The sequence below is a fragment of the Salmo trutta genome, unplaced genomic scaffold, assembly GCF_901001165.1.
Source record: "Salmo trutta unplaced genomic scaffold, fSalTru1.1, whole genome shotgun sequence".
NCBI lineage: Eukaryota > Metazoa > Chordata > Actinopteri > Salmoniformes > Salmonidae > Salmo > Salmo trutta.
The window spans coordinates 1-9127 of record NW_021822664.1 but is presented as its reverse complement, the minus strand read 5'-3'; the positions used below and the strand labels follow the sequence as shown (position 1 = coordinate 9127).

General features: G+C 46.4%; 1 long non-coding RNA gene across 1 annotated transcript; it reads left to right on the top strand.

The window, feature by feature from the left end:
- Positions 1–1275: 1275 nt before the first annotated feature.
- On the top strand, positions 1276–6395 carry LOC115183117 (uncharacterized). The gene is made up of 3 exons (XR_003873960.1): positions 1276–1604; positions 2209–2336; positions 6301–6395. It is a non-coding gene; the product is annotated as an uncharacterized LOC115183117 (long non-coding RNA).
- Positions 6396–9127: the final 2732 nt, after the last annotated feature.

The window sequence follows — 9127 nt, the reverse complement described above, 5'->3', positions numbered from 1 at the left end:
TCTCTATAGTCTATACTCTACAGGTCTCTACACTCTACAGGTCTCTATAGTCTACAGGTCTCTATAGTCTACAGGTCTCTATAGTCTATACTCTACAGGTCTCTATACTCTACAGGTCTCTATACTCTACAGGTCTCTACAGGTCTCTATAGTCTACAGGTCTCTATAGTCTACAGGTCTCTACAGGTCTCTATAGTCTACAGGTCTCTATAGTCTACAGGTCTCTATAGTCTACAGGTCTCTATAGTCTACAGGTCTCTATACTCTACAGGGCTCTATACTCTACAGGTCTCTATGTCTCCAGGTCTCTATACGCTACAGGTCTCTATAGTCTACAGGTCTCTATAGTCTACAGGTCTCTATAGTCTATAGTCTACAGGTCTACAGGTCTCTATACTCTACAGGTCTCTATACTCTACAGGTCTCTATAGTCTACAGGTCTCTATAGTCTACAGGTCTCTATAGTCTACAGGTCTCTATAGTCTACAGGTCTCTATAGTCTATAGTCTACAGGTCTCTACAGGTCTCTATACTCTACAGGTCTCTATAGTCTATAGTCTACAGGTCTCTATAGTCTACAGGTCTCTATACTCTACAGGTCTCTATACTCTACAGGTCTCTATAGTCTACAGGTCTCTATACTCTACAGGTCTCTATAGTCTACAGGTCTCTATAGTCTACAGGTCTCTATAGTCTATAGTCTACAGGTCTCTATAGTCTACAGGTCTCTATACTCTACAGGTCTCTATAGTCTACAGGTCTCTATACTCTACAGGTCTCTATACTCTACAGGTCTCTATACTCTACAGGTCTCTATACTCTACAGGTCTCTATACTCTACAGGTCTCTATAGTCTACAGGTCTCTATACTCTACAGGTCTCTACAGGTCTCTATAGTCTACAGGTCTCTATAGTCTACAGGTCTCTATACTCTACAGGTCTCTATACTCTACAGGTCTCTATAGTCTATACTCTACAGGTCTCTATAGTCTACAGGTCTCTATACTCTACAGGTCTCTATAGTCTACAGGTCTCTATAGTCTACAGGTCTCTATAGTCTATAGTCTACAGGTCTCTACAGGTCTCTATACTCTACAGGTCTCTATAGTCTACAGGTCTCTATACTCTACAGGTCTCTATAGTCTACAGGTCTCTATACTCTACAGGTCTCTATACTCTACAGGTCTCTATAGTCTACAGGTCTCTATAGTCTACAGGTCTCTATAGTCTACAGGTCTCTATACTCTACAGGTCTCTATAGTCTACAGGTCTCTATAGTCTACAGGTCTCTAGTTAGGGTCCATGTATATGTTTTGTCTGACAGGTTTTCTCTCTGTGTCCCCAGGTGGTGTACATGTCTCTGAGTGTGTGTGTTGCCGTGGTGTGTGTGTTGGAGGTTGGCCGGGAGGTGTGTGTCCGTGCGTTTGGTAACGTTCGGGGGCGGAGTGTGGTGGTGATTGGGAAGGTGTTTGTGTGGCTGTGTGTGTTGTTGTTCTGCGTGTGTGTTCAGTATCACCACAGCCGAGTGAGGAGCAGAGGGTTCCTCCGTTTCTATAGAGACAACCGCACGCTGAAACACCTGCCTTTCATTATCCACTCTGCAGGTACGCACCCTGAAACACCTGGCTTTCATTATCCGCCCTGAAACACCTGCCTTTCATTATCCGCCCTGAAACACCTGCCTTTCATTATCCGCCCTGAAACGCCTGCCTTTCATTATCCTCCCTGAAACACCTGCCTTTCATTATCCGCCCTGAAACACCTGCCTTTCATTATCCGCCCTGAAACACCTGCCTTTCATTATCCGCCCTGAAACACCTGCCTTTCATTATCCGCCCTGAAACACCTGCCTTTCATTGCAATAGGCATTACTACAGTCCCTGGTTCGGTTTTGGCCTTCGTTGTAAATAATAATTTGTTCCTAACTGACTTGCCTGGTTAAATGAAGGTTAAATTATAAATAAATGAAATCCTCTCTGCAGGTTCACTTCCTGTCTTCTCTGTGTTGTTGTTAGTTCTTCTACAGTTGAGTGTTTTTACAGCAGGTCCACCTCCTACCACACAGAGGAGACACACATTAAACCTACCTTTTACACCTGGACGTGTGTGTGTGTGTGTGTGTGTGTGTGTGTGTGTGTGTGTGTGTGTGTGTGTGTGTGTGTGTGTGTGTGTGTGTGTGTGTGTGTGTGTGTGTGTGTGTGTGTGTAGGGAACACGGCGGTGTTGGTGGTCATGTCAGCTGATCTGTCAGAGGCGAATCATCTTCCTGTTATCTGCTGCTAGGGATTCTGGGACTGGAGCTCCTGGTCTCTCTGCCTTGTCTGGTCATCTACACAGGTACCCCCCTCTCCCCATCTCCCCCTATCACAGGTACCCCCCTCTCCCCATCTCCCCCTATCACAGGTACCCCCCTCTCCCCATCTCCCCCTATCACAGGTACCCCCCTCTCCCCATCTCCCCCTATCACGGTACCCCCCTCTCCCCCTCTCCCATCTCCCTCCCCCTATCACAGGTACCCTCTCTCCCCCTATCACAGGTACCCCTCTCCCCCCATCACAGGTACCCCTCTCCCCCCCCCCAGCCGTCTATATAGTGATCTGTATCACAGGTACCCCTCTCCCCCTCTCCCCCCCCCCCTTTCCCCCACCTGTCTATAGAGTGATCTGTATCACAGGTACCCCCCTCCCCTCCCCCCCTTCTCTCCCCCCTCTCCCCTCTCCCCCTCCCCCCCAACCTATCTAATCTGCATCATAAAGTCCTCTGTCCTGCTCTATTCAGACACACAGTAGAATGACAATCCCTATTCAGCCCTCTCTCTCTCTCTCTCTCTCTCTCTCTCTCTCTCTCTCTCTCAATTTCAATTCAGTTTAAGGGGCTTTATTGGCAGGGAAACATATTTAACATTGCCAATGCAAATTAAATAGATTATAAACAAAAAAGAATGAACAGTAACATCACTCACAAAGGTTCCAAAGAATAAAACATTTTAAATGTCATATTGTCTATATATTGTTGTAACGATGTACAAATTAAAGTACGAAAGGGAAAATAAATAAACATAAATATGTGTTGTATTACAATGGTTTTGTTCTTCACTGGTTGACCTTTTCTTGGCAACAGGTCACACATCTTGCTGCTGTGATGTCACACTGTGGTATTTCACCCAGTAGATATGAGAGTTTATCAAAATGGGTTTGTTTTGTAATTCTTTGTGGATCTGTAATCTGAGGGAAATATGTGTCTCTAATATGGTCATACATTTGTCAGGAGTTAGGAAGTGCAGCTCAGTTTTCCACCTCATTTTGTGGGCATGTTGCACATAGCCTGTCTTCTCTTGAGAGCCAGGTCTGCCTACGTGGCCTTTCTCAATAGCAAGGCTATGCTCACTGAGTCTGTACATAGTCAAAGCTTTCCTTAAGTTTGGGTCAGTCACAGTGGTCAGTATTCTGCCCTGTGTTCTCTCTGTTTAGGGCCAAATAGCATTCTAGTTTGCTCTGCTGTTTTGTTAATTACTTGACACATTGTAAGAATTATCTTTTTGTTTTCTCATGATTTTATTGGGTCTAATTGTGTTCTGTCCTGGGCTCTGTGGGGTGTTTGTGTTTGGTGAACAGAGCCCCAGGACCAGCTTGCTGAGGGGCCTCTTCTCCAGGTTCATCTCTCTGTAGGTGATGGCTCTGTTATGGAAGGTTTGGGAATTGCTTTCCTTTAGGTGGTTGTAGATTTAATGGCTATTTTCTGCTTTCTGCTCTGCATTATTGGTGTTTTTACGTTTTACACTGAGGATATTTTTGCAGAATTCTGTATCCAGAGTCTCAATTTGGTGTTTGTCCCATTTTGGAATTCTTGGTTGGTGAGCAGACCCCAGACCTCACACCATAAAGGGCAATGGGTTCTATAACTGATTCAAGTATTTTCTGCCAGATCCTAATTGGTATGTTGATTTTATGTTCCCTTTTGATGGTGTAGAAGGCCCTCTTTCTCCTCGTCTCTCAGATCGTTCACAGCTTTGTGGAAGTTACCTGTGGCTCTGATGTTAGGCCGAGTATGTATAGTTTTGTGTGCTCTAGGGCAACGGTGTCAAGATGGAATTTGTATTTGTGGTCCTGGCGACTGGACCTGTTTTGGAACACCATTATTTTTGTCTTACTGAGATTTACTGTCAGGGCCCAGGTCTGTCAGGGTCCAGGTCAATCAGGGCCCAGGTCTGTCAGGGCCCAGGTCTGTCAGGGGCCCAGGTCTGTCAGGGGCCCAGTCAATCGGGCCCAGGTCAGTCAGGGCCCAGGTCTGTCAGGGCCCCAGGTCTGTCAGGGGCCCAGGTCTGTCAGGGCCCAGGTCTGTCAGGGGCCCAGGTCAATCAGGCCCAGGTCAGTCAGGGCCCCAGGTCTGTCAGGGCCCCAGGTCTGTCAGGGGCCCAGGTCTGTCAGGGGCCCAGGTCTGTCAGGGGCCCGGTCTGTCAGGGGCCCAGGTCTGTCAGGGGCCCAGTCTGTCAGGGCCCAGGTCTGTCAGGCCCAGGTCTGTCAGGGCCCAGGTCTGTCAGGGCCCAGGTCTGTCGGTCTCAGGTCACACACACACCGGCCCATAACGTGTGTGTGTGTGAAGTGCCCTGCAGGCTTGCTATGGTGTGTGTTTGATGTGTGTGTGTTTGATGTGTGCTGATAAATGCCCTTCATTATAACGTGAATACAGTCCTCTCTATAGACCTGCATGTTGCCAGGACATCAAAGGGTCAACAGAATAGACCTTCCTCCTATTGTCTGATCTACTGGAAGCACTGCAGGACTAGATCACTGACACACAAATAAAACGAAGTGGGGTGGTAGCCTTGGTCAGCTGCTTATAGAAGACCCTGCAAGGCAGTTAGCATTTAGCATGGCTAGCATCATACCATTGACCTGAACTGTAAACCAGTTAGCATTTAGCATGGCTAGCATCATACCATTGACCTGAACTGTAAACCAGTTAGCATTTAGCATGGCTAGCATCATACCATTGACCTGAACTGTAAAACTAGTTAGCATGGCTAGCATCATACCATTGACCTGAACTGTAAAACCACCTTTAGCGTTAGCATGGCTAGCATCATGCCATTGACCTGCACTGTAAAACCACTGTTAGCATTAGCATGGGAATCAGCCGAAAAGTTTTTTTTTAAAGCTGCTTTAAGAACCAGAACTGATAAGAGGAGAGGGAGAGGGGCCTCTAGCAGGTGGGGGGAGGGAGGGAGGGAGAGGGAGAGGGAGACAGCAACCAGCCAATTTATTTGTATTTTTTATTTCACCTTTATTTAACCAGGTCGGCTAGTTGAGAACAAGTTTTAATTTGCAACTGTGACCTGGCCAAGATAACGCATAGCATCTCTCTCCCCCACTCTATCCCTCTGTCTCTCTATCTCTCTTCCTCTGTCTCTATCCCTCTGTCTCTCTATCCCTCTGTCTCTCTATCCCTCTGTCTCTCTCCCTCTCTCTCCTCCCTCCCTCTCTCTTCCACTCTCTATCCCTCCTCCTCTCCTCCCTTCCTGTCTCTTCCACTCTCTATCCCTCTCTCTCTCTGTCTCTCTCTCTGTCTCTCCTATCTCTCTCTCTCTCTCTCTCTCTCTCTCCCTCTCTCTCTCCTCTCCCCTCTCTCTCTCCTCCTCCTCCCTCTCCTCCTCCCCTCTCTCTCCCCTCCTCTCTCCCTCTCTCTCCCTCTCTCTATCTATCTACTATCTATCTATCTATCTTATCTATCTTATCTATAACACACCACAGAACTAAGCTTGAGAAATACTTCACATCCCAGAGAGAGAGTTGCCCACCGTTACAACGCTGTATACAGCCTTAAATCCTTTGGAACTTTTGTGAGTGTAATGTTTTATAGTTCCCTTTTATAATCTATTTCACTTGCTTTGGCAAAGTAAACATATGTTTCCCCTGCTAATAAAGCCCTTTTGAATTTAATTTGAGGGAGAGAGAGACTGAAGGAGCTCTGGGAGGAGGCTGAAGGAGCTCTGGGGAGGGAGGCTGAAGGAGCTCTGGGGAGGAGGCTGAAGGAGCTCGGGGGAGGGAGGCTGAAGGAGCCCGGGGGAGGAGGCTGAAGGAGCCCGGGGGGGAGGCTGAAGGAACCCGGGGAGGGAGGCTGAAGGAGCCCGGAGAGGGAGGCTGAAGGAGCCCGGGAGAGGGAGGGAGGCTGAAGGAGCCCAGAGGGAGAGGGAGGCTGAAGGAGCCCAGGGAAGGAGGGGACTAAGTGAGCGAGAGAGAGAGTAGGGAAAGACTGATTGGTAACGAGATGTGTGTGTGTGTGTGTGTGTGTCGTGTTCCAGTCAGGGTGGTGAGATTCAACAGAGACAGAGCTGGTCCAGATATCAGTCAGGAGGAACCATCTAACTCCTACAACACTACTGAGACTGGATTCAGGTATATACACACCTAACCCTAGACTGGCTTCAGGTATATACACACCTAGACTGGCTTCAGGTATATACACACCTAACCCTAGACTGGCTTCAGGTATATACACACCTAACCCTAGACTGGCTTCAGGTATATATACACACCTAACCCTAGACTGGGTTCAGGTATATACACACCTAGACTGGCTTCAGGTATATATACACCTAGACTGGCTTCAGGTATATACACACCTAGACTGGCTTCAGGTGTGTATATATACACACCTGGACTGGCTTCAGGTGTGTATATACACACCTAGACTGGCTTCAGGTGTGTATATATACACACCTGGACTGGCTTCAGGTGTGTATATATACACACCTGGACTGGCTTCAGGTGTGTATATATACACACCTGGACTGGCTTCAGGTGTGTATATACACACCTGGACTGGCTTCAGGTGTGTATAATCACACCTGGACTGGCTTCAGGTGTGTATATACACACCTGGACTGGCTTCAGGTGTGTATATACACACCTGGACTGGCTTCAGGTATGTATACACACCTAACCCTAGACTGGCTTCAGGTGTATATATACACACCTAACCCTAGACTGGCTTCAGGTATGTATATACACACCTAACCCTAGACTGGCTTCAGGTATGTATATACACACCTAACCCTAGACTGGCTTCAGGTATGTATATACACACCTAACCCTAGACTGGCTTCAGGTATGTATATACACACCTAACCCTAGACTGGCTTCAGGTATGTATATACACCTAACCCTAGACTGGCTTCAGGTATATATACACACCTAACCCTAGACTGGCTTCAGGTATATATACACACCTAGACTGGCTTCAGGTATATATACACACCTAACCCTAGACTGGCTTCAGGTATATATACACACCTAACCCTAGACTGGCTTCAGGTATGTATATACACACCTAACCCTAGACTGGCTTCAGGTATGTATATACACACTTAACCCTAGACTGGCTTCAGGTATGTATATACACACTTAACCCTAGACTGGCTTCAGGTATGTATATACACACTTACCCTAGACTGGCTTCAGGTATATATACACACCTGGACTGGCTTCAGGTATGTATAACACACCTGGACTGGCTTCAGGTATGTATATACACACCCTGGACTGGCTTCAGGTATGTTATACACACCTGGACTGGCTTCAGGTATGTATATACACACCTGGACTGGCTTCAGGTATGATATACACACCTAACCCTAGACTGGCTTCAGGTATATATACACACCTAACCCTAGACTGGCTTCAGGTATGTATATACACACCTAACCCTAGACTGGCTTCAGGTATGTATATACACACCTAACCCTAGACTGGCTTCAGGTATGTATATACACACCTAACCCTAGACTGGCTTCAGGTATGTATATACACACCTAACCCTAGACTGGCTTCAGGTATGTATATACACACCTAACCCTAGACTGGCTTCAGGTATGTATATACACACCTAACCCTAGACTGGCTTCAGGTATGTATATACACACCTAACCCTAGACTGGCTTCAGGTATGTATATACACACCTAACCCTAGACTGGCTTCAGGTAGTATATACACACCTAACCCTAGACTGGCTTCAGGTATGTATATACACACCTAACCCTAGACTGGCTTCAGGTATGTATATCACACCTAACCCTAGACTGGCTTCAGGTATGTATATACACACCTAACCCTAGACTGGCTTCAGGTATATATACACCTAGACTGGCTTCAGGTATATATACACACCTAACCCTAGACTGGCTTCAGGTATGTATATACACACCTAACCCTAGACTGGCTTCAGTATGTATATACACACTTAACCCTAGACTGGCTTCAGGTATGTATATCACACTTAACCCTAGACTGGCTTCAGGTATGTATATACACACTTAACCCTAGACTGGCTTCAGTATGTATATACACACTTAACCCTAGACTGCTTCAGGTATGTATATACACACCTGGACTGGCTTCAGGTATGTATATACACACCTGGACTGGCTTCAGGTATGTATATACACACCTGGACTGGCTTCAGGTATGTATATACACACCTGGACTGGCTTCAGGTATGTATATACACACCTGGACTGGCTTCAGGTATGTATATACACACCTGGACTGGCTTCAGGTATGTTATACACCTAACCCTAGACTGGCTTCAGGTATGTATATACACACCTAACCCAGACTGGCTTCAGGTATATATACACACCTAACCCTAGACTGGCTTCAGGTATGTATATACACACCTAACCCTAGACTGGCTTCAGGTATGTATATACACACCTAACCCTAGACTGGCTTCAGGTATGTATATACACACCTAACCCTAGACTGGCTTCAGGTATGTATATACACACCTAACCCTAGACTGGCTTCAGGTATATATACACACCTAACCCTAGACTGGCTTCAGGTATATACACACTAACCCTAGACTGGCTTCAGGTATATATACACACCTAGACTGGCTTCAGGTATATATACACACCTAACCCTAGACTGGCTTCAGGTATATATACACACTAACCCTAGACTGGCTTCAGTATGTATATACACACCTAACCCTAGACTGGCTTCAGGTATGTATATACACTTAACCCTAGACTGGCTTCAGGTATGTATATACACACTTAACCCTAGACTGGCTTCAGGTATGTATATACACACTCTAACCCTAGACTGGCTTCAGGTATGTATAT